Source organism: Bombina bombina, chromosome 3, assembly GCF_027579735.1.
Source record: "Bombina bombina isolate aBomBom1 chromosome 3, aBomBom1.pri, whole genome shotgun sequence".
NCBI lineage: Eukaryota > Metazoa > Chordata > Amphibia > Anura > Bombinatoridae > Bombina > Bombina bombina.
Genome location: NC_069501.1, coordinates 941,706,860 through 941,730,544, shown reverse-complemented (window position 1 = coordinate 941,730,544; position 23,685 = coordinate 941,706,860). Strand labels below are relative to the sequence as shown.

Sequence of the window (23,685 nt, the reverse complement as noted above, 5' to 3'; positions counted from 1 at the left end):
GCGGGCAGATGAATCTGCATAGAGGTATGTAGCAGCTTTTATTTTCTGACAATGGAATTGATGAGAAAAATCCTGCCATACCGATATAATGTCATGTATGTATACTTTACACTTCAGTATTCTGGGGAATGGTACTTCACTAGAATTACACTGTAAGAAGTACATAAAGCTGTTTAATAACTAAGAAATTATGTTTAACGTTTTTTGCTGGAATGTAAAATCGTTTTTCATTTGCTGAGGTACTGAGTGAATAAATGTTTGGGCACTATTTTTCCACTTGGCAGTTGCTTAATCTTTTTTCTGACAGTTTCTGTTCTCTCTCACTGCTGTGTGTGAGGGGGATGGGCCGTTTTTTTTGGCGCTTTTGCTACGCATCAGAAATTTCAGTCAGCAGCTCATTGTATTTCCTGCATGATCCGGTTCATCTCTACAGAACTCAGGGGTCTTCAAAACTTATTTTGAGGGAGGTAATTTCTCTCAGCAGAGCTGTGAGAATTATAGTTGACTGAGATAAAAAACGTTTATTCTGTAATTTTTTTCCTGCTTTCAGAATTAGTTATCTTTGCTAATGGGATTAAACCTTTGCTAAAGTTGTGTTGTTTTACAAGGATTGAGGCTATAACTGTCATAGATCTTCTGTGCTTCTTAAAGGCACAGTACGTTTTTAATAATATTCTAATAGAATTGTATTCCAAGTTGCAAGTTTATTTGCTAGTGTGTTAAACATGTCTGATTCAGAGGAAGATACCTGTGTCATTTGTTGCAATGCCAAAGTGGAGCCCAATAGAAATTTATGTACTAACTGTATTGATGCTACTTTAAATAAAAGTCAATCTGTACAAATTGAACAAATTTCACCAAACAACGACTAACTCGCCTCACGTGTCAGTACCTGCATCTCCCGCTCGGGAGGTGCGTGATATTGTAGCGCCGAGTACATCTGGGCGGCCATTACAAATCACATTACAGGATATGGCTACTGTTATGACTGAAGTTTTGGCTAAATTACCAGAACTAAGAGGTAAGCGTGATCACTCTGGGGTGAGAACAGAGTGCGCTGATAATATTAGGGCCATGTCAGACACTGCGTCACAGGTGGCAGAACATGAGGACGGAGAACTTCATTCTGTGGGTGACGGTTCTGATCCAAACAGACTGGATTCAGATATTTCAAATTTTAAATTTAAGCTGGAAAACCTCCGTGTATTACTAGGGGAGGTGTTAGCGGCTCTGAATGATTGTAACACAGTTGCAATACCAGAGAAAATGTGTAGGTTGGATAAATATTTTGCGGTACCCCGGCGAGTACTGAGGTTTTTCCTATACCTAAGAGACTTACTGAGATTGTTACTAAGGAGTGGGATAGACCCGGTGTGCCGTTCTCACCCCCTCCGATATTTAGAAAAATGTTTCCAATAGACGCCACCACACGGGACTTATGGCAAACGGTCCCTAAGGTGGAGGGAGCAGTTTCTACTTTAGCTAAGCGTACCACTATCCCGGTGGAGGATAGCTGTGCTTTTTCAGATCCAATGGATAAAAAATTAGAGGGTTACCTTAAGAAAATGTTTGTTCAACAAGGTTTTATATTGCAACCCCTTGCATGCATTGCGCCGATCACGGCTGCAGCGGCATTCTGGATTGAGTCTCTGGAAGAGAACATTAGTTCAGCTACTCTGGACGACATTACGGACAGGCTTAGAGTCCTTAAAACTAGCTAATTCATTCATTTCGGAGGCCGTAGTACATTTAACTAAACTTACGGCGAAGAATTCAGGATTCGCCATTCAGGCACGTAGGGCGCTGTGGCTAAAATCCTGGTCAGCTGATGTTACTTCTAAGTCTAAATTGCTTAATATACCTTTCAAAGGGCAGACCTTATTCGGGCCCGGGTTGAAAGAGATTATCGCTGACATTACAGGAGGTAAAGGCCATGCCCTGCCTCAGGACAAAGCCAAAGTTAAGGCTAGACAGTCTAATTTTCGTTCCTTTCGTAATTTCAAAGCAGGAGCAGCATCAACTTCCTCTGCACCAAAACAGGAAGGAGCTGTTGCTCGCTACAGACAAGGTTGGAAACCTAACCAGTCCTGGAACAAGGGCAAGCAGGCCAGGAAACCGGCTGCTGCCCCTAAAACAGCATGAATTGAGGGCCCCCGATCCGGGATCGGATCTAGTGGGGGGCAGACTTTCTCTCTTCGCCCAGGCTTGGGCAAGAGATGTCCAGGATCCCTGGGCACTAGAGATAATATCTCAGGGATACCTTCTGGACTTCAAATACTCTCCTCCAAGAGAGAGATTTCATCTGTCAAGGTTGTCAACAATCCAGACAAAGAAAGAGGCGTTTCTACGCTGCGTACAAGAGCTCTTGTTAATGGGAGTAATCCATCCAGTTCCACGGTCGGAACAGGGACAGGGGTTTTACTCAAATCTGTTTGTGGTTCCCAAAAAAGAGGGAACTTTCAGACCAATCCTGGACTTAAAGATCCTAAACAAATTCCTAAGAGTTCCATCGTTCAAGATGGAGACTATTCGGACAATTTTACCTATGATCCAAGAGGGTCAGTACATGACCACTGTAGATTTAAAAGATGCTTACCTTCACATACCGATTCACAAAGATCATTACCGGTACCTAAGGTTTGCCTTCCTAGACAGGCATTACCAGTTTGTGGCTCTTCCATTCGGATTGGCTACAGCTCCAAGAATCTTCACAAAGGTTCTGGGTGCTCTTCTGGCGGTACTAAGACCGCGGGGAATCTCGGTAGCTCCATACCTAGACGACATTCTGATACAAGCTTCAAGCTTTCAAACTGCCAAGTTTCATACAGAGTTAGTACTGGCATTTCTAAGGTCACATGGTTGGAAGGTGAACGAAAAGAAAAGTTCACTCGTTCCACTCACAAGAGTTCCCTTCCTGGGGGACTCTTATAGATTCTGTAGAAATGAAGATTTACCTGACAGAGGACAGGCTAACAAGACTTCAAAGTGCTTGCCGCACCCTTCATTCCATTCAACACCCGTCAGTGGCTCAATGCATGGAGGTAATCGGCTTAATGGTAGCGGCAATGGACATAGTACCCTTTGCACGCTTACACCTCAGACCACTGCAACTGTGCATGCTAAGTCAGTGGAATGGGGATTACTCAGACTTATCCCCTTCTCTGAATCTGGATCAAGAGACCAGAAATTCTCTTCTATGGTGGCTTTCTCGGCCACATCTGTCCAGGGGGATGCCATTCAGCAGACCAGACTGGACAATTGTAACAACAGACGCCAGCCTTCTAGGTTGGGGTGCCGTCTGGAATTCTCTGAAGGCTCAGGGACAATGGAGTCAGGAGGAGAGTCTCCTGCCAATAAACATTCTGGAATTGAGAGCAGTTCTCAATGCACTCCTGGCTTGGCCCCAGTTGACAACTCGGGGGTTCATCAGGTTTCAGTCGGACAACATCACGACCGTAGCTTACATCAACCATCAGGGAGGGACAAGAAGCTCCCTAGCTATGATGGAAGTATCAAAGATAATTCGCTGGGCAGAGTCTCACTCTTGCCACCTGTCAGCAATCCACATCCCGGGAGTGGAGAACTGGGAAGCGGATTTCTTAAGTCGTCAGACTTTTCATCCGGGGGAGTGGGAACTTCATCCGGAGGTCTTTGCCCAAATACTTCGACGTTGGGGCAAACCAGAGATAGATCTCATGGCGTCTCGACAGAACGCCAAGCTTCCTCGTTACGGGTCCAGATCCAGGGATCCAGGAGCAGTCCTGATAGATGCCCTGACAGCACCTTGGGACTTTCAGGATGGCTTACGTGTTTCCACCCTTCCCGATGCTTCCTCGATTGATTGCCAGAATCAAACAGGAGAGAGCATCAGTGATTCTAATAGCACCTGCATGGCCACGCAGGACTTGGTATGCAGACCTGGTGGACATGTCATCCTGTCCACCTTGGTCTCTACCTCTGAAACAGGACCTTCTGATTCAGGGTCCTTTCAAACATCAAAAATCTAACTTCTCTGAAGCTGACTGCTTGGAAATTGAACGCTTGATTTTATCAAGACGTGGGTTTTCTGAGTCAGTTATTGATACCTTAATACAGGCTAGGAAACCTGTTACCAGAAAGATTTACCATAAGATATGGCGTAAATACCTATATTGGTGTGAATCCAAAGGTTACTCTTGGAGTAAGGTTAGGATTCCTAGGATATTGTCTTTTCTACAAGAAGGTTTAGAAAAGGGTTTATCTGCTAGTTCATTAAAGGGACAGATCTCAGCTCTGTCCATTCTGTTACACAAACGTCTGTCAGAAGTTCCTGACGTCCAGGCTTTTTGTCAGGCTTTGGCCAGAATTAAGCCTGTGTTTAAAACTGTTGCTCCACCATGGAGTTTAAACCTTGTTCTTAATGTTTTACAGGGCGTTCCGTTTGAACCCCTTCATTCCATTGATATAAAGTTGTTATCTTGGAAAGTTCTATTTTTAATGGCTATTTCCTCGGCTCGAAGAGTCTCTGAATTATCAGCCTTACATTGTGATTCTCCTTATTTGATTTTTCATTCGGATAAGGTAGTTCTGCGTACTAAACCTGGGTTCTTACCTAAGGTAGTTACTAACAGGAATATCAATCAAGAGATTGTTGTTCCTTCTTTGTGCCCAAATCCTTCTTCGAAGAAGGAACGTCTACTGCACAACCTGGATGTAGTCCGTGCTCTAAAATTTTACTTACAGGCAACTAAGGAATTTCGACAAACGTCTTCTCTGTTTGTCGTTTACTCTGGTCAGAGGAGAGGTCAAAACGCTTCTGCTACCTCTCTTTCTTTTTGGCTTCGTAGCATAATTCGTTTAGCTTATGAGACTGCTGGACAGCAGCCTCCTGAAAGAATTACAGCTCATTCTACTAGAGCTGTGGCTTCCACTTGGGCCTTCAAGAATGAGGCCTCTGTTGAACAGATTTGCAAGGCTGCAACTTGGTCTTCGCTTCATACTTTTTCCAAATTTTACAAATTTGACACTTTTGCTTCATCGGAGGCTATTTTTGGGAGAAAGGTTCTTCAGGCAGTGGTTCCTTCTGTATAAAGAGCCTGCCTATCCCTCCCGTCATCCGTGTACTTTTGCTTTGGTATTGGTATCCCAGAAGTAATGATGACCCGTGGACTGATCACACTTAACAGAAGAAAACATAATTTATGCTTACCTGATAAATTCCTTTCTTCTGTAGTGTGATCAGTCCACGGCCCGCCCTGTTTTTAAGGCAGGTAAATATTTTTTAATTTATACTCCAGTCACCACTTCACCCTTGGCTTCTCCTTTCTCGTTGGTCCTTGGTCGAATGACTGGGAGTGACGTAGAGGGGAGGAGCTATATGCAGATGCATGTGTGAGGAGCTCAGATCCACTGAAAAAGCTTATTGAAGGCGTCATTTGGTATCGTATTCCCCTCTGGGCTTGGTTGGGTCTCAGCAAAGCAGATACCAGGGACTGTATAGGGGTTAAATGTAAAAAACGGCTCCGGTTCCGTTGTTTTAAGAGTTAAAGCTTTCAAATTTGGTGTGCAATACTTTTAAGGCTTTAAAGACACTGTGGTGAAATTTTGGTGAATTTTGAACAATTCCTTCATACTTTTTCACATATTCAGTAATAAAGTGTGTTCAGTTTAAAATTTAAAGTGACAGTAACGGTTTTATTTTAAAACGGTTTTTTGTGCTTTGTTATCAAGTTTATGCCTATTAACATGTCTGAACCATCAGATAGACGATGTTCTGTATGTTCGGAAGCCAAGGTTCCTCTCCATTTAAATATATGTGATGAATGTGACAAACAAAGTAGGGACAATGATGCCACTGATAATAATGTTGCCCAAAATGATTCCTTAAGTGAGGGGAGTAAGCATGGTACTGCATCATCTCCTTCTATGTCTACACCAGTCTTGCCCACTCAGGAGGTCCCTAGTTCATCTAGTGCGCCAATCCTCCTTACTATGCAACAATTAACGGCTGTAATGGATAATTCTATTAAAAACATTTTAGCCAAAATGCCCACTTATCAGCGAAAGCGCGACTGCTCTGTTTTAGATACTGAAGAGCATGAGGACGCTGATGATAATGGTTCTGACATGCCCTTACACCAGTCTGAAGGGGCCAGGGAGGTTTTGTCTGAGGGAGAAATTTCAGATTCAGGAAAAATTTCTCAACAAGCTGAACCTGACGTTATTACATTCAAATTTAAATTGGAACATCTCCGCGCTCTGCTTAAGGAGGTGTTATCTACTCTGGATGATTGTGACAATTTGGTCATTCCAGAGAAATTATGTAAGATGGACAAGTTCCTAGAGGTCCCGGTGCCCCCCCGAAGCTTTTCCTATACCCAAGCGGGTGGCGGACATTGTAAATAAAGAATGGGAAAGGCCCGGCATACCTTTTGTCCCTCCCCCTATATTTAAGAAATTATTTCCTATGGTCGACCCCAGGAAGGACTTATGGCAGACAGTCCCCAAGGTCGAGGGGGCGGTTTCTACTCTAAACAAACGCACTACTATCCCTATAGAAGATAGTTGTGCTTTCAAAGATCCTATGGTTAAAAAATTAGAGGGGTTTGCTTAAAAAGATGTTTGTTCAGCAAGGTTACCTTCTACAACCAATTTCATGCATTGTTCCTGTCACTACAGCAGCGTGTTTCTGGTTCGAAGAACTAGAAAAGTTGCTCAATAAAGAATCTTCTTATGAGGAGGTTATGGACAGAGTTCAAGCACTTAAATTGGCTAACTCTTTTACCTTAGACGCCACTTTGCAATTAGCTAGATTAGCGGCGAAAAATTCAGGTTTTGCTATTGTGGCGCGCAGAGCACTTTGGCTAAAGTCTTGGTCAGCGGATGTGTCCTCCAAGAACAAATTGCTTAACATCCCTTTCAAGGGGAAAACGCTGTTTGGCCCTGACTTGAAAGAGATTATTTCAGACATCACTGGGGGAAAGGGCCACGCCCTTCCTCAGGATAGGTCTTTTAAGGCTAAAAATAAACCAAATGTTCGTCCCTTTCGCAGAAACGGACCAGACTCAAATTCTACATCCTCTAAGCAAGAGGGTAATTCTTCTCAAACCAAGCCAGCCTGGAGACCGATGCAAGGCTGGAACAAAGGTAAGCAGGCCAAGAAGCCTGCTACCGCTACTAAGACAGCATGAGATGTTGGCCCCCGATCCGGGACCGGATCTGGTGTGGGGCAGACTCTCTCTCTTCGCTCAGGCTTGGGCAAGAGATGTTCAGGATCCTTCGGCGCTAGAAATAGTTTCTCAAGGTTATCTCCTGGAATTCAAGGAACTACCCCCAAGGGGAAGGTTCCACAGGTCTCAATTGTCTTCAGACCAAATAAAAAGACAGGCATTCTTACATTGTGTAGAAGACCTGTTAAAAATGGGAGTGATTCATCCTGTTCCATTAGGAGAACAAGGGGATGGGGTTTTACTCCAATCTGTTCATAGTTCCCAAAAAAGAGGGAACATTCAGGCCAATTTTGGATCTCAAGATCCTAAACAAATTTCTCAGGGTTCCATCGTTCAAAATGGAAACCATTCGGACAATTCTTCCTACCATCCAGGAAGGTCAATTCATGACCACGGTGGATTTAAAGGATGCGTATCTACATATTCCTATCCACAAGGAACATCATCGGTTCCTAAGGTTCGCCTTTCTGGACAAGCATTACCAGTTTGTGGCACTTCCATTCGGATTAGCCACTGCTCCAAGAATTTTCACAAAGGTACTAGGGTCCCTTCTAGCGGTGCTAAGGCCAAGGGGCATTGCAGTAGTACCTTACTTGGACGACATACTGATTCAAGCGTCGTCTCTGCCACAAGCAAAGGCTCATACGGACATTGTCCTAGCCTTTCTCAGATCTCATGGGTGGAAAGTGAACGTAGAAAAAAGTTCTCTATTCCCGTCAACAAGAGTTCCCTTCTTGGGAACAATAATAGACTCCTTAGAAATGAAGATTTTTCTGACAGAGGTCAGAAAATCAAAACTTCTAAGCTCTTGTCAAGTACTTCATTCTGTTCTTCTTCCTTCCATAGCGCAGTGCATGGAAGTAATAGGTTTGATGGTTGCGGCAATGGACATAGTTCCTTTTGCGCGAATTCATCTAAGACCATTACAACTGTGCATGCTCAGACAGTGGAATGGGGATTATACAGACTTGTCTCCGACGATCCAAGTAGATCAGAGGACCAGAGATTCACTCCGTTGGTGGCTGACCCTTGACAACCTGTCACAAGGGATGAGCTTCCGCAGACCAGAGTGGGTCATTGTCACGACCGACGCCAGTCTGGTGGGCTGGGGCGCGGTCTGGGAACCCCTGAAAGCTCAGGGTCTATGGTCTCGGGAAGAATCTCTTCTCCCGATAAACATTCTGGAACTGAGAGCGATATTCAATGCTCTCAAGGCTTGGCCTCAACTAGCAAAGGCCAAATTTATAAGGTTTCAATCAGACAACATGACGACTGTTGCATATATCAACCATCAGGGGGGAACAAGGAGTTCCCTGGCGATGGAAGAAGTGACCAAAGTAATTCAATGGGCGGAGATTCACTCCTGCCACTTGTCTGCAATCCACATCCCAGGAGTGGAAAATTGGGAAGCGGATTTTCTGAGTCGTCAGACATTTCATCCGGGGGAGTGGGAACTCCATCCGGAAATCTTTGCCCAAATAACTCAATTATGGGGCATTCCAGACATGGATCTGATGGCGTCTCGTCAGAACTTCAAGGTTCCTTGCTACGGGTCCAGATCCAGGGATCCCAAGGCGATTCTAGTAGATGCACTAGTAGCGCCCTGGACCTTCAACCTAGCTTATGTATTCCCACCGTTTCCTCTCATTCCCAGGCTGGTAGCCAGGATCAATCAGGAGAGGGCTTCGGTGATCTTGATAGCTCCTGCGTGGCCACGCAGAACTTGGTATGCAGACCTGGTGAATATGTCATCGGCTCCACCATGGAAGCTACCTTTGAGACGGGACCTTCTTGTTCAAGGTCCGTTCGAACATCCGAATCTGGCCTCACTCCAACTGACTGCTTGGAGATTGAACGCTTGATTTTATCAAAGCGTGGGTTCTCAGATTCTGTCATTGATACTCTTATTCAGGCTAGAAAGCCTGTAACTAGAAAAATTTACCATAAAATATGGAAAAAATATATCTGTTGGTGCGAATCTAAAGGATTCCCATGGAACAAGATAAAAATTCCTAAGATTCTATCCTTTCTACAAGAGGGTTTGGAGAAAGGATTATCTGCAAGTTCTTTGAAGGGACAGATTTCTGCTTTATCTGTTTTACTTCACAAAAAGCTGGCGGCTGTGCCAGATGTTCAAGCTTTTGTTCAGGCTCTGGTTAGAATCAAGCCTGTTTACAAACCTTTGACTCCTCCTTGGAGTCTCAATTTAGTTCTTTCAGTTCTTCAAGGGGTTCCGTTTGAACCCTTACATTCCGTAGATATTAAGTTATTATCTTGGAAAGTTTTGTTTTTGGTTGCAATTTCTTCTGCTAGAAGAGTTTCAGAGTTATCTGCTCTGCAGTGTTCTCCTCCTTATCTGGTGTTCCATGCAGATAAGGTGGTTTTGCGTACTAAACCTGGTTTTCTTCCGAAAGTTGTTTCTAACAAAAATATTAACCAGGAGATAGTTGTGCCTTCTTTGTGTCCGAATCCAGTTTCAAAGAAGCAACGTTTGTTGCACAATTTGGATGTAGTTCGTGCTCTAAAATTCTATTTAGAAGCTACAAAGGATTTCAGACAAACTTCTTCCTTGTTTGTTGTTTATTCTGGTAAAAGGAGAGGTCAAAAAGCAACTTCTACCTCTCTCTCTTTTTGGCTTAAAAGCATCATCCGATTGGCTTATGAGACTGCCGGACGGCAGCCTCCTGAAAGAATCACAGATCACTCTACTAGGACTGTGGCTTCCACATGGGCCTTCAAGAAAGAGGCTTCTGTTGATCAGATATGTAAGGCAGCGACTTGGTCTTCACTGCACACTTTTACCAAATTTTACAAATTTTATACTTTTGCTTCTTCGGAGGCTATTTTTGGGAGAAAGGTTTTGCAAGCCGTGGTGCCTTCCATCTAGGTGACCTGATTTGCTCCCTCCCATCATCCGTGTCCTAAAGCTTTGGTATTGGTTCCCACAAGTAAGGATGACGCCGTGGACCGGACACACCTATGTTGGAGAAAACAGAATTTATGCTTACCTGATAAATTACTTTCTCCAACGGTGTGTCCGGTCCACGGCCCGCCCTGGTTTTTTAATCAGGTCTGATGAATTATTTTCTCTAACTACAGTCACCACTGTATCATATGATTTCTCCTATGCATATTCCTCCTTTACGTCGGTCGAATGACTGGGGAAGGCGGAGCCTAGGAGGGATCATGTGACCAGCTTTGCTGGGCTCTTTGCCATTTCCTGTTGGGGAAGAGAATATCCACAAGTAAGGATGACGCCGTGGACCGGACACACCGTTGGAGAAAGTAATTTATCAGGTAAGCATAAATTCTGTTTTTGTATATTATTACCTCACTGTGCTCATAATTGTTGAGCCATGTTGCTTTTTAATTTACACTGTGTGTGTTTTTAACATTTTTTGTGTGGGTAGTAAGGAGTTAATCAATCACTGCTATTGGCATAAATTGGTATCCTTTTCCTTACACCTGCAGTCTATGATTAAGCGCCACCAAGGGGCGCGAAACGCGCAAGACAGTTCTCTTGAGTTTAAAATTTCACAAACGCAAAGAAAAAAATCAGTGCTAAAAATCCCCAGTTGAAAAAACATAATTTATGTAAGAACTTACCTGATAAATTCATTTCTTTGATATTGGCAAGAGTCCATGAGCTAGTGACATATGGGATCTACAATCCTACCAGGAGGGGCAAAGTTTCCCAAACCTCAAAATGCCTATAAATACACCCCTCACCACACCCACAATTCAGTTTAACGAATAGCCAAGCATTGGGTGATAAAGAAAGGAGTAGAAAGCATCAACAAAGGAAATTTGGAAATAATTGTGCTTTATACAAAAAATCATAACCACCATAAAAAGGGTGGGCCTCATGGACTCTTGCCAATATGAAAGAAATGAATTTATCAGGTAAGTTCTTACATAAATTATGTTTTCTTTCATGTAATTGGCAAGAGTCCATGAGCTAGTGACATATGGGATATCAATACCCAAGATGTGGAGTCTTCCACTCAAGAGTCACTAGAGAGGGAGGGAATAAAACAAAAAACAGCTGAGAAAATAATCCACAACCCAAAAATAAGTTATTTTCACTTTTGAAAGAAAAAAACTTAAATCAAAAAGCAGAAGAATCAAACTGAAACAGCTGCCTGAAGAACTTTTCTACCAAAAACTGCTTCCGAAGAAGCAAATACATCAAAATGGTAGAATTTAGTAAATGTATGCAAAGAGGACCAAGTGGCTGCTTTGCAAATCTGATCAACTGAAGCTTCATTCTTAAAAGCCCATGAAGTAGAGACTAATCTAGTAGAATGAGCTGAAATTCTCTGAGGCGGGGTTTGACCCGACTCCAAATAAGCTTGATGAATCAAAAGTTTCAACCAAGAAGCCAAGGAAATAGCAGAAGCTTTCTGACCTTTCCTAGGACCAGAAAATAAAACAAATAGACTAGAAGTCTTCATGAAATTTTTAGTAGCTTCCACATAATATTTCAAAGCTCTTACCACATCCAAAGAATGTAAGGATCTCTCCAAAGAATTCTTAGGATTAGGACATAAAGAAGGGACAACAATTTCTCTACTAATGTTGTTAGAATTCACAACCTTAGGTAAAAATTGAAAAGAAGTCCGCAAAACTGCCTTATCCTGATGAAAAATCAGAAAAGGAGACTCACAAGAAAGAGCAGATAGCTCAGAAACTGTTCTAGCGGAAGAGATAGCCAAAAGGAACAACACTTTCCAAGAAAGTAGTTTAATGTCCAAAGAATGCATAGGTTCAAATGGAGGAGCCTGTAAAGCCCTCAGAACCAAATTAAGACTCCAAGGAGGAGAAATTGACTTAATGACAGGTTTAATACGAACTAAAGCCTGTACAAAACAGTGTATATCAGGAAGTATAGCAATTTTTCTGTGAAATAAAACAGAAAGAGCGGAGATTTGTCCTTTCAAGGAACTTGCAGACAAAACTTATCCAAACCATCCTGAAGAAACTGCAAAATTCTAGGAATTCTAAAAGAATGCCAGGAGAAATTATGAGAAGAACATCATGAAATGTAAGTCTTCCAAACTCTATAATAAATCTTTCTAGAGACAGATTTACGAGCTTGTAACATAGTATTAATCACTGAATCAGAGAAACCTCTATGACTTAGAACTAAGCGTTCAATTTCCATACCTTCAAATTTAATGATTTGAGATCCTGATGGAAAAACGGACCTTGAGATAGTAGGTCCGGCCGTAACGGAAGTGGCCAAGGTGGGCAACTGGACATCCGAACCAGATCCGCATACCAAAACATGTGTGGCCATGCTGGAGCCACCAGCAACACAAAAGACTGTTCCATGATGATTTTGGGAATCACTCTTGGAAGGAGAACTAGAGACGGGAAGATGTAAGCAGGTTGATAATACCAAGGAAGTGTCAGCGCATCCACTGCTTCCGCCTGAACATCCCTGGACCTGGACAGATATCTGGGAAGTTTCTTGTTTAGATGAGAGGCCATGAGATCTATCTCTGGAAGCCCCCACGTCTGAACAATCTGAGAAAACACATCTGGATGGAGAGACCACTCCCCTGGATGTAAAGTCTGGCGGCTGAGATAATCCGCCTCCCAATTGTCTACACCTGGGATATGCACCACAGAGATTAGACAGGAGCTGGATTCCGCCCAAGCAAGTATCCAAGATACTTCTTTCATAGCTTGGGGACTGAGAGTCCCACCCTGATGATTGACATAAGCCACAGTTGTGATATTGTCTGTCTGAAAACAAATGAACGGTTCTCTCTTTAGTAGAGGCCAGAACTGAAGAGCCCTGAGAATTGCACGGAGTTCTAAAATATTTATTGGTAATCTCGCCTCTTGAGATTTCCAAACCCCTTGTGCTGTCAGAGACCCCCAAACAGCTCCCCAACCTGAAAGACTCGCATCTGTTGTGATCACAGTCCAGGTTGGGCGAACAAAAGAAGCCCCTTGAACCAAACGATGGTGATCTATCCACCATGTCAGAGAGTGTCGTACATTGGGATTCAAGGATATTAATTGTGATATCTTTGTATAATCCCTGCACCATTGATTCAACATACAAAGCTGTAGAGGTCTCATGTGAAAACGAGCAAAGGGGATTGCATCCGATGCTGCAGTCATGAGACCTAAAACTTCCATGCACATAGCCACTGAAGGGAATGACTGAGACTGAAGGAGCCGACATGCTGCGACCAATCTTAAACGTCTCTTGTCTGTTAGAGACAGAGTCATGGACACTGAATCTATCTGGAAGCCTAAAAAAGGTGACCCTTGTCTGAGGAATCAAGAAACTTTTTGGTAAATTGATCCTCCAACCATGTTTCCGAAGAAACAACACTAGGTGATTCGTGTGAGATTCTGCAGTATGTAAAGACTGAGCTAGTACCAAGATATCGTCCAAATAAGGAAACACTGCAATACCCTGTTCTCTGATTACAGATAGTAGGGCACCCAGAACCTTTGAAAAGATTCTTGGAGCTGTTGCTAGGCCAAATGGAAGAGCAACAAATTGGTAATGCTTGTCTAAAAAAGAGAATCTCAGAAACTGATAGTGTTCTGGATGAATCGGAATATGAAGGTATGCATCCTGCAAGTCTATTGTGGACATATAATGTCCTTGCTGAACAACAGGCAGAATAGTCCTTATAGTCACCATCTTAAAAGTTGGTACTCTTACATAACGATTCATAATTTTCAGATCCAGAACAAATTTTCCTTCTTTGGTACAATGAATAGGTTTGAATAAAACCCCAAACCTTGTTCCTGAGGAGGAACTGGCATGATTACCCCTGAAGACTCCAGGTCTGAAACACACTTCAGAAAAGCCTGCGCTTTTACTGGATTTACAGGAATGTGTGAGAGAAAAAATCTTCTCACAGGAGGTCTTACTTTGAATCCTATTCGATACCCTTGAGAGACAATGCTCTGACTCCAATGATTTTGGACAGATTTTATCCAAAAATCCTTGAAAAACCTTAATCTGCCCCCTACCAGCTGAGCTGGAATGAGCGCCGCACCTTCATGCGGACTTAGGGGCAGATTTTGGTTTCCTAAATGGCTTGGATTTATTCCAATTTGAGGAAGGCTTCCAACTGGAAGCAGATTCCTTGGGAGGAGGATTGAGTTTTTGTTCCTTATTCTGACAAAAGGAACGAAAACGGTTAGAAGCCTTAGATTTACCCTTAGGTTTTTTATCCTGAGGCAAAAAAACTCCTTTTCCTCCAGTGATAGTTGAAATAATAGAATCCAACTGAGAACCAAATAAATTATTACCTTGGAAAGAAAGAGACAGTAATCTAGATTTAGATGTCATATCAGCATTCCAAGATTTAAGCCACAAAGCTCTTCTAGCTAATACAGCTAAAGACATGGATCTAACATCAATTTTGATAATATCAAAAATGGCATCACAAATAAAATGATTAGCATGTTGCAGTAGGCGAACAATGCTAGATATGTCAGAATCCAATTCATGTTGCACTAAATTTTCCAACCAGAAAGTTGATGCAGCAGCAACATCACCCAAAGAAATAGCAGGTCTGAGAAGATGACCTGAATATAAATAGGCCTTTCTTAGATAAGATTCAAGCTTCCTATTTAAAGGATCCTTAAAGGAAGTGCTATCTTCCATAGGAATAGTGGTACGTTTAGCAAGAGTAGAAATAGCCCCATCAACTTTGGGGATTTTTTCCCAAAACTCTATAGATTTTGCTGGTAAAGGATACAATCTCTTAAACCTTGAAGAAGGAATAAAAGAAGTACCTAGCTTATTCCATTCCCTAGAAATCATATCAGAAATGGCCTCAGGAATGGGAAAAACACCTGGAGAAACCACAGGAGGTTTAAAACAGCATTTAAACGTTTATTAGACTTAACGTCAATAGGACTGGTTACTTCAATATCCAAAGTAATTAACACTATAAAGAACGCATATACTCTATTTCTTTCATGTAATTAGCAAGAGTCCATGAGCTAGTGACGTATGGGATATACATTCCTACCAGGAGGGGCAAAGTTTCCCAAACCTCAAAATGCCTATAAATACACCCCTCACCACACCCACAAATCAGTTTTACAAACTTTGCCTCCTATGGAGGTGGTGAAGTAAGTTTGTGCTAGATTCTACATTGATATGCGCTCCGCAGCAGGTTGGAGCCCGGTTTTCCTCTCAGCGTGCAGTGAATGTCAGAGGGATGTGAGGAGAGTATTGCCTATTTGAATGCAGTGATCTCCTTCTACGGGGTCTATTTCATAGGTTCTCTGTTATCGGTCGTAGAGATTCATCTCTTACCTCCCTTTTCAGATCGACGATATACTCTTATATATACCATTTCCTCTACTGATTCTCGTTTCAGTACTTGTTTGGCTTTCTACTACATGTAGATGAGTGTCCTGGGGTAAGTAAGTCTTATTTTCTGTGACACTCTAAGCTATGGTTGGGCACTTTTATATAAAGTTCTAAATATATGTATTCAAACATTTATTTGCCTTGACTCAGGATGTTCAACATTCCTTATTTCAGACAGTCAGTTTCATATTTGGGATAATGCATATGAATAAATCATTTTTTCTTACCTTAAAAATTTGACTTTTCCCTGTGGGCTGTTAGGCTCGCGGGGGCTGAAAATGCTTCATTTTATTGCGTCATTCTTGGCGCGGACTTTTTTGGCGCAAAATTTTTTCTGTTTCCGGCGTCATACGTGTCGCCGGAAGTTGCGTCATTTTTGACGTTTTTTTGCGCCAAAAGTGTCGGCGTTCCGGATGTGGCGTAATTTTGGCGCCAAAAGCATTTAGGCGCCAAATAATCTGGGCGTCTTTTTTGGCGCTTAAAAAATATGGGCGTCACTATTGTCTCCACATTATTTAAGTCTCATTATTTTGTGCTTCTGGTTGCTAGAAGCTTGTTCTATGGCATTTTTTTCCCATTCCTGAAACTGTCATTTAACCCCTTAATGACCACAGCACTTTTCCATTTTCTGTCCGTTTGGGACCAAGGCTATTTTTACATTTTTGCGGTGTTTGTGTTTAGCTGTAATTTTCATCTTACTCATTTACTGTACCCACACATATTATATACCGTTTTTCTCGCCATTAAATGGACTTTCTAAAGATACCATTATTTTCATCATATCTTAGAATTTACTATAAAAAAAATTATAAAATATGAGGAAAAAATTGAAAAAAACACACTTTTTCTAACTTTGACCCCCAAAATCTGTTACACATCTACAACCACCAAAAAACACCCGTGCTAAATAGTTTCTAAATTTTGTCCTGAGTTTAGAAATACCCAATGTTTACATCTTCTTTGCTTTTTTTGTAAGTTATAGGGCCATAAATACAAGTTGCACTTTGCTATTTCCAAACCATTATTTTTCAAAATTAGCGCTAGTTACATTAGAACACTAATATCTTTCAGGAATCTCTGAATATCCATTGACATGTATATAATTTTTTTTAGTAGACATCCCAAAGTATTGATCTAGGCCCATTTTGGTATATTTCATGCCACCATTTCACCGCCAAATGCGATTAAATACAAAAAATCGTTCACTTTTTTACAAATTTTTTCACAAACTTTTGGTTTCTCACTGAAATTATTTACAAACAGCTTGTGCAATTATGGCTTAAATGGTTGTAAATTCTTCTCTGGGATCCCCTTTGTTCAGAAATAGCAGACATATATGGCTTTGGCGTTGCTTTTTAGTAATTAGAAGGCTGCTAAATGCCACTGCGCACTACACGTGTATTATGCCCAGCAGTGAAGGGGTTAATTATGGAGCATGTAGGGAGCTTCTAGGGTTAATTTTAGATTTAGTGTAGTGTAGTAGACAACCCCAAGTATTGATCTAGGCCCATTTTGGTATATTTCATGCCACCATTTCACCGCCAAATGCGATCAAATTAAAAAAAACATTAAATTTTTCACAATTTTAGGTTTCTCACTGAAATCATTTACAAACAGCTTGTGCAATTATGGCACAAATGGTTGTAAATGCTTCTCTGGGATCCCCTTTGTTCAGAAATAGCAGACATATATGGCTTTGGCGTTGCTTTTTGGTAATTAGAAGGCCGCCAAATGCCGCTGCATTTCACACGTGTATTATGGCTAGCAGTGAAGGGGTTAATTATGTAGCTTGTAGGGAGCTTGCAGGGTTAATTTTAGCTTTAGTGTAGAGCTCAGCCTCCCACCTGAAACATGAGACCCCCTGATCTCTCCCAAACAGCTCTCTTCCCTCCCCCACCCCCCAATTGTCCCCGCCATCTTAAGTACTGGCAGAAACTCTGCCAGTACTAAAATAAAAGCTATATTTGGGGTTTTTTTTTTAGCATATTTACATATGCTGCTGTGTAGGATCCCCCCTTAGCCCCCAGCCTTACTGATCCCCCACCAAAGAGCTCTCTAACCCTCCCCCTCTGCCTTAATGGGCGCCATCTTGGGTACTGGCAGCTGTCTGCCAGTACCCAGTTTAGTGAATAATGTGCCTTTTTTTTAAAAATAAAAACCCTTTTCTGCAGTGTAGCTTCCCCCCCCCCCCCCCCAAGATCAACCCCCCACCCCTTCCACATCTCTTAGCTGTTATTTACAGCTTTCAAAAAGTTAATTGAAGTACTTTTTAAACTTGATTTTTCTGTAGTGTAGCGGTTCCCTCCCGCTCCCGCCCCGTGCACGCGCCCCCCCCCCCCCCCCCCCGTGCACGCGCGCGCTCCCGTGCGCGCTCCCGCCCCTCCTGCCCCCGATCCCGCCCCCCTCCACTCCACTGGGCACATCGATGGCCGCCCACCCGCCTCCCACGTAAGCTCCCACCCATCAACGATACCGGCCACCGATGTCCGGTGCAGAGAGGGCCACAGAGTGGCTCTCTCTGCATCGGATGGCCAAGGGGGGTTATTGCAGGATGCCTCCATATCGAGGCATCACTGCAATAACCGGAAAGCAGCTGGAAGCGAGCAGGATCGCTTCCAGCTGCTTTCCACACCGAGGACGTGTAGGGTACGTTCTCAGGCATTAACTGCCTTTTCTCCAACATAGGTGTGTCCGGTCCACGGCGTCATCCTTACTTGTGGGATATTCTCTTCCCCAACAGGAAATGGCAAAGAGCCCAGCAAAGCTGGTCACATGATCCCTCCTAGGCTCCGCCTTCCCCAGTCATTCTCTTTGCCGTTGTACAGGCAACATCTCCACGGAGATGGCTTAGAGTTTTTTGGTGTTTAAATGTAGTTTTTATTCTTCAATCAAGAGTTTGTTATTTTAAAATAGTGCTGGTATGTACTATTTACTCTGAAACAGGAAAGAGATGAAGATTTCTGTTTGTAAGAGGAAAATGATTTTAGCAACCGTTACTAAAATCGATGGCTGTTTCCACACAGGACTGTTGAGAGGAATTAACTTCAGTTGGGGGAAACAGTGAGCAGACTTTTGCTGCTTGAGGTATGACACATTTCTAACAAGACTCTGTAATGCTGGAAGCTGTCATTTTCCCTATGGGAACCGGTAAGCCATTTTCTTAGTTTAAGTAAAAGAATAAAGGGCTTCATTAGGGCTTAAAAAACTGGTAGACATTTTTCTGGGCTAAAACGATTACTTTACTAAGTATATTTGGCAGATTATTACTTTTAATAGTTGTTAAATCTTGGGGATTGTTTTAATAAAAACGGCAGGCACTGTATTGGACACCTTTTTCACTGGGGGCCTTTTCTAGTCATAGACAGAGCCTCATTTTCGCGCCTCTAATGCGCAGTTGTTTTTGGAAAGCATGGCATGCAGATGCATGTGTGAGGAGCTAAGAACCACTGAAAAAGCTTATAGAAGGCATCATTTGGTATCGTATTCCCCTCTGGGCTTGGTTGGGTCTCAGCAAAGCAGATACCTGGGACTGTATAGGGGTTAAATGTAAAAACGGCTCCGGTTCCGTTATTTTAAGGGTTAAAGCTTTCAAATTTGGTGTGCAATACTTTTAAGGCTTTAAGTTACTGTGGTGAAATTTTGGTGAAATTTGAACAATTCCTTCATACTTTTTCACATATTCAGTAATAAAGTGTGTTCAGTTTGAAATTTAAAGGGACAGTAACGGTTTTATTGTAAAACGTTTTTTGTGCTTTGTTGACAAGTTTAAGCCTGTTTAACATGTCTGAACCATCAGATAACGATGTTCTATATGTATGAAAGCCAATGTGTCTCCCCATTTAAATATATGTGATATATTTGTGTCATAATGTCCAAACAAAGTAGGGATAATAATGCCATAGATAGGATATTGCCCAAGATGATTCCTCTAATGAGGGGAGTAAGCATGGTACTGCATCATCCCCTTCTGTGTCTACACCAGTTTTGCCCACACAAGAGGCCCCTAGTACATCTAGTGCGCCAATACTTATTACCATACAACAATTAATGGCTGTAATGGATAATTCTATTGCATGCATTTTTTTTCCAAAATGCCTACTTATCAGAGAAAGCGTGATTGCTCTGTTTTAAACACTGAAGAGCAAGAGGACGCTGATGATATCTGTTCTGACATACCCTCACACCTATCTGAAGGGGCCAGGAGGGAGGTTTTGTCTGAGGGAGAAATTTCAGATTCAGGGAAAATTTCTCAACAAGCAGAACCTGATATTGTAACTTTTAAATTTAAATTTCAACATCTCCACGCACTACTTAAGGAGGTATTATCTACTCTGGATGATTGTGACAATTTGGTCATTCCAGAGAAATTAGGTAAGATGGACAAGTTCCTAGAGGTTCCGGTGCCCCCCGATGTTTTTCCTATACCCAAGCGGGTGGCGGACATAGTAAATAAGGAGTGGGAAAGGCCCGGCATACCTTTTGTCCTCCCCCTATATTTAAGAAATTAGTTCCTATAGTCGACCCCAGAAAGGACTTATAGCATACAGTCCCCAAGGTCGAGGGGGGCGGTTTCTACTCTAAACAAACGCACTTCTATTCCTATAGAAGATAGTTGTGCTTTCAAGATCCTATGGATTAAAGGTTAGAGGGTTTGCTTAAAAAGATGTTTGTTCAGCAAGGTTACCTTCTACAACCAATTTCATGCATTGTTCCTGTCACTACAGCTGCGTGTTTCTGGTTCGAAGAACTAGAAAAGTCGCTCAATAAAGAATCTTCGTACGAGGAGGTTTTGGACAGAGTTCAAGCTCTTAAATTGGCTAACTCTTTTTTATTTTAGATGCCGCTTTGCAATTAGCTAGATTAGCGGCGAATAATTCAGGGTTTGCTATCGTGGCGCGCAGAGCGCTTTTGCTTAACATCCCTTTCAAGGGTAAAACACTGTTTGGCCCTGACTTGAAAGAGATTATTTCAGACATCACTGGGGGAAAGGGCCACGCCCTTCCTCTGGATAGGTCTTTTAAGGCTAAAAAGAAGCCAAATTTTCGTCCCTTTCGCAGAAACGGACCAGCCTCAAATTCTACACCCTCTAAGCAAGAGGGTAATACTTCTCAAACCAAGCCAGCCTGGAGGCCGATGCAAGGCTGGAACAAGGGTAAGCAGGCCAAGTCACCTGCCACTGCTACCAAAACAGCATGAAGTGTTGGCCCCCGATCTGGGAAGGATCTGGTGGGGGGCAGACTTTCTCTCTTTGCTCAGGCTGGGGCAAGAGATGTTCAGGATCCTTGGGCGCTAGAAATAGTTTCTCAAGGTTATCTCCTGGAATTCAGGGAACTACCCCCAAGGGGAAGGTTCCACGGGTCTCAATTATCTTCGAACAGGCATTCTTACACTGTGTAGAAGACCTGTTAAGCATGGGAGTGATTCATCCTGTTCCATTAGGAGAACAAGGGATGGGTTTTTACTCCAACCTGTTCATAATTCCCAAAAAAGAGGGAACATTCAGACCTATTTTAGATCTCAAGATTCTAAACAAGTTTCTAAGGGTTTCATCATTCAAAATGGAAACCATTCGAACGATCCTTCCTACCATCCAGGAAGGTCAATTCATGACCACGGTGGACTTAAAGGATGCGTACCTACGTATTCCTATCCACAAGGACCATTTTCGGTTCCTAAGGTTCGCCTTTCTGGACAAGCATTACCTGTGGCACTTCCATTCGGATTAGCCACTGCTCCAAGGATTTTCACAAGGGTACGAGGGTCCCTTCTAGCGGTGCTAAGACCAAGGGGCATTGCAGTAGTACCTTACTTGGACGACATCCTGATTCAAGTGTCGTCTCTGTCAAAAGCAAGGGCTCATACGGACATTGTCCTAGCCTTTCTCAGATCTCACAGGTGGAAAGTGAACATAGAAAAAAGTTCTCTGTCCCCGTCAACAAGAGTTCCCTTCTTGGGAACAATAATAGTTTCCTTAGAAATGAAGGTTTTTTCTGACAGAGGCCAGAAAATCAAAACTTCTAAGCTCTTGTCAGGTACTTCATTCTGTTCTTCTTCCTTCCATAGCGCAGTCCATGGAAGTAATAGGGTTGATGGTTGCGGCAATGGACATAGTTCCTTTTGCACAAATTCATCTAAGACCATTGCACCTGGGCATGCTCAGACAGTGGAATGGGGATTATACAGACTTGTCTCCGACGATACAAGTAGATCAATTAACCAGAGATTCACTCCGTTGGTGGCTGACCCTGGACAACCTGTCACAGGGAATGAGCTTCCGCAGACCAGAATAGGTCATTGTCACGACCGACGCCAGTCTGGTGGGCTGGGGCGCGGTCTGGGAACCCCTGAAAACTCAGGGTCTATGGTTTCGGGAAGACTCTCTTCTCCCGATAAACATAATGGAACTGAGAGCGATATTCAATGCTCTCAAGGCTTGGCCTCGACTAGCAAAGGCCAAATTCATAAGGTTTCAATCAGTCATCATGACGACTGTTACATATATCAACCATCAGGGGGTAACAAGGAGTTCCCTGGCGATGGAGGAGCATCCGGGGGAGTGGGAACTCCATCTGGAAATCTTTGCCCAAATAACTCAATTATGGGGCATTCCAGACTTGGTTCTGATGGCCTCTCGTCAGAACTTCATGGTCCCTTGTTACGGGTCCAAATCCAGGGATCCCAAGGCGACTCTATTGGATACAATAGTAGCACCTTGGATCTTCAACCTAGCTTATGTATTCCCACCGTTTCCTCTCATTCCCAGGCTGGTAGCCAGGTTCAATCTGGAGAGGGCTTCGGTGACCTTGATAGTTCCTGTGTGGCCACGCAGGACTTGGTATGCAGACCTGGTGAATGTGTCATCGGCTCCACCATGGAAGCTACCTTTGAGACAGGACCTTCTTATTCAGGGTCCATTCGAACATCCGAATCTGGCTTTCCTCCAATTGACTGCTTGGAGTTTGAACACTTGATTTTATCAAAGCGTGGGTTTTCAGATTCTGTAATAGATACTCTTATTCAGGCTAGAAAGCCTGTAACTAGAAAAATTTACCATAATATATGGAAAAAATATATCTGTTGGTGTGAATCTAAAGGATTCCCATGGAACAAGATAAAAATTCCTAAGATTCTTTCCTTTCTACAAGAAGGTTTGGAGAAAGGATTTTCTGCGAGTTCTCTGAAGGGACAGATCTCTTCTTTATCTGTTTTACTTCACAAAAGGCTGGCAGCTGTGCCAGACGTTTAAGCGTTTGTTCAGGCTCTGGAGTCTTAATCTAGTTCTTTCAGTTCTTCAAGGGGTTCCGTTTGAACCCTTACATTCCATAGATATTAAGTTATTATCTTGGAAAGTTTTGTTTTAGGTTGCAATTTCTTCCGCTAGAAGAGTTTCTGAGTTATCTGCTCTGCAGTGTTCTCCGCCCTATCTGGTCCATGCTGATAAGGTGGTTTTTACGTACTGAGCCTGGTTTTCTTCCGAAGGTTGTTTCCAACAAAAATATTAACCAGGAGATAGTTGTACCTTCTTTGTGTCCGAATCCAGTTTCATAGAAGGAACGTTTGTTACACAATTTGGACGTTGTCCGTGCTCTAAAATTCTATTTAGAGGCTACAAAGGATTTCAGACAAACATCTTCCTTGTTTGTTGTTTATTCTGGTAAAAGGAGAGGTCAAAAAGCAACTTCTACCTCTCTATCTTTTTGGCTTAAAAGCATCATCAGATTGGCTTATGAGACTGCCGGACGGCAGCCTCCTGAAAGAATTACAGCTCATTCCACTAGGGCCGTGGCTTCCACATGGGCCTTTAAGAACGAGGCTTCTGTTGATCAGATATGTAAGGCAGCGACTTGGTTCACTGCACACTTTTACCAAATTTTACAAATTTGATACTTTTGCTTCTTCTGAGGCTATTTTTGGGAGAAAGGTTTTGCAAACCGTGGTGCCTTCCATCTAGGTGACCTGATTTGCTCCCTCCCATCATCCGTGTCCTAAAGCTTTGGTATTGGTTCCCACAAGTAAGGATGACGCCGTGGACCGGACACACCTATGTTGGAGAAAACAGAATTTATGTTTACCTGATAAATTACTTTCTCCAACGGTGTGTCCGGTCCACGGCCC

General features: G+C 42.7%; 1 protein-coding gene across 2 annotated transcripts in view; it reads left to right on the top strand.

Annotated features, from left to right (window-relative positions):
• The window catches only part of SUGT1 (SGT1 homolog, MIS12 kinetochore complex assembly cochaperone), a 696,093-nt gene that overhangs the window by 343,734 nt on the left and 328,674 nt on the right, over window positions 1-23,685 (top strand). The window lies entirely within an intron of this gene.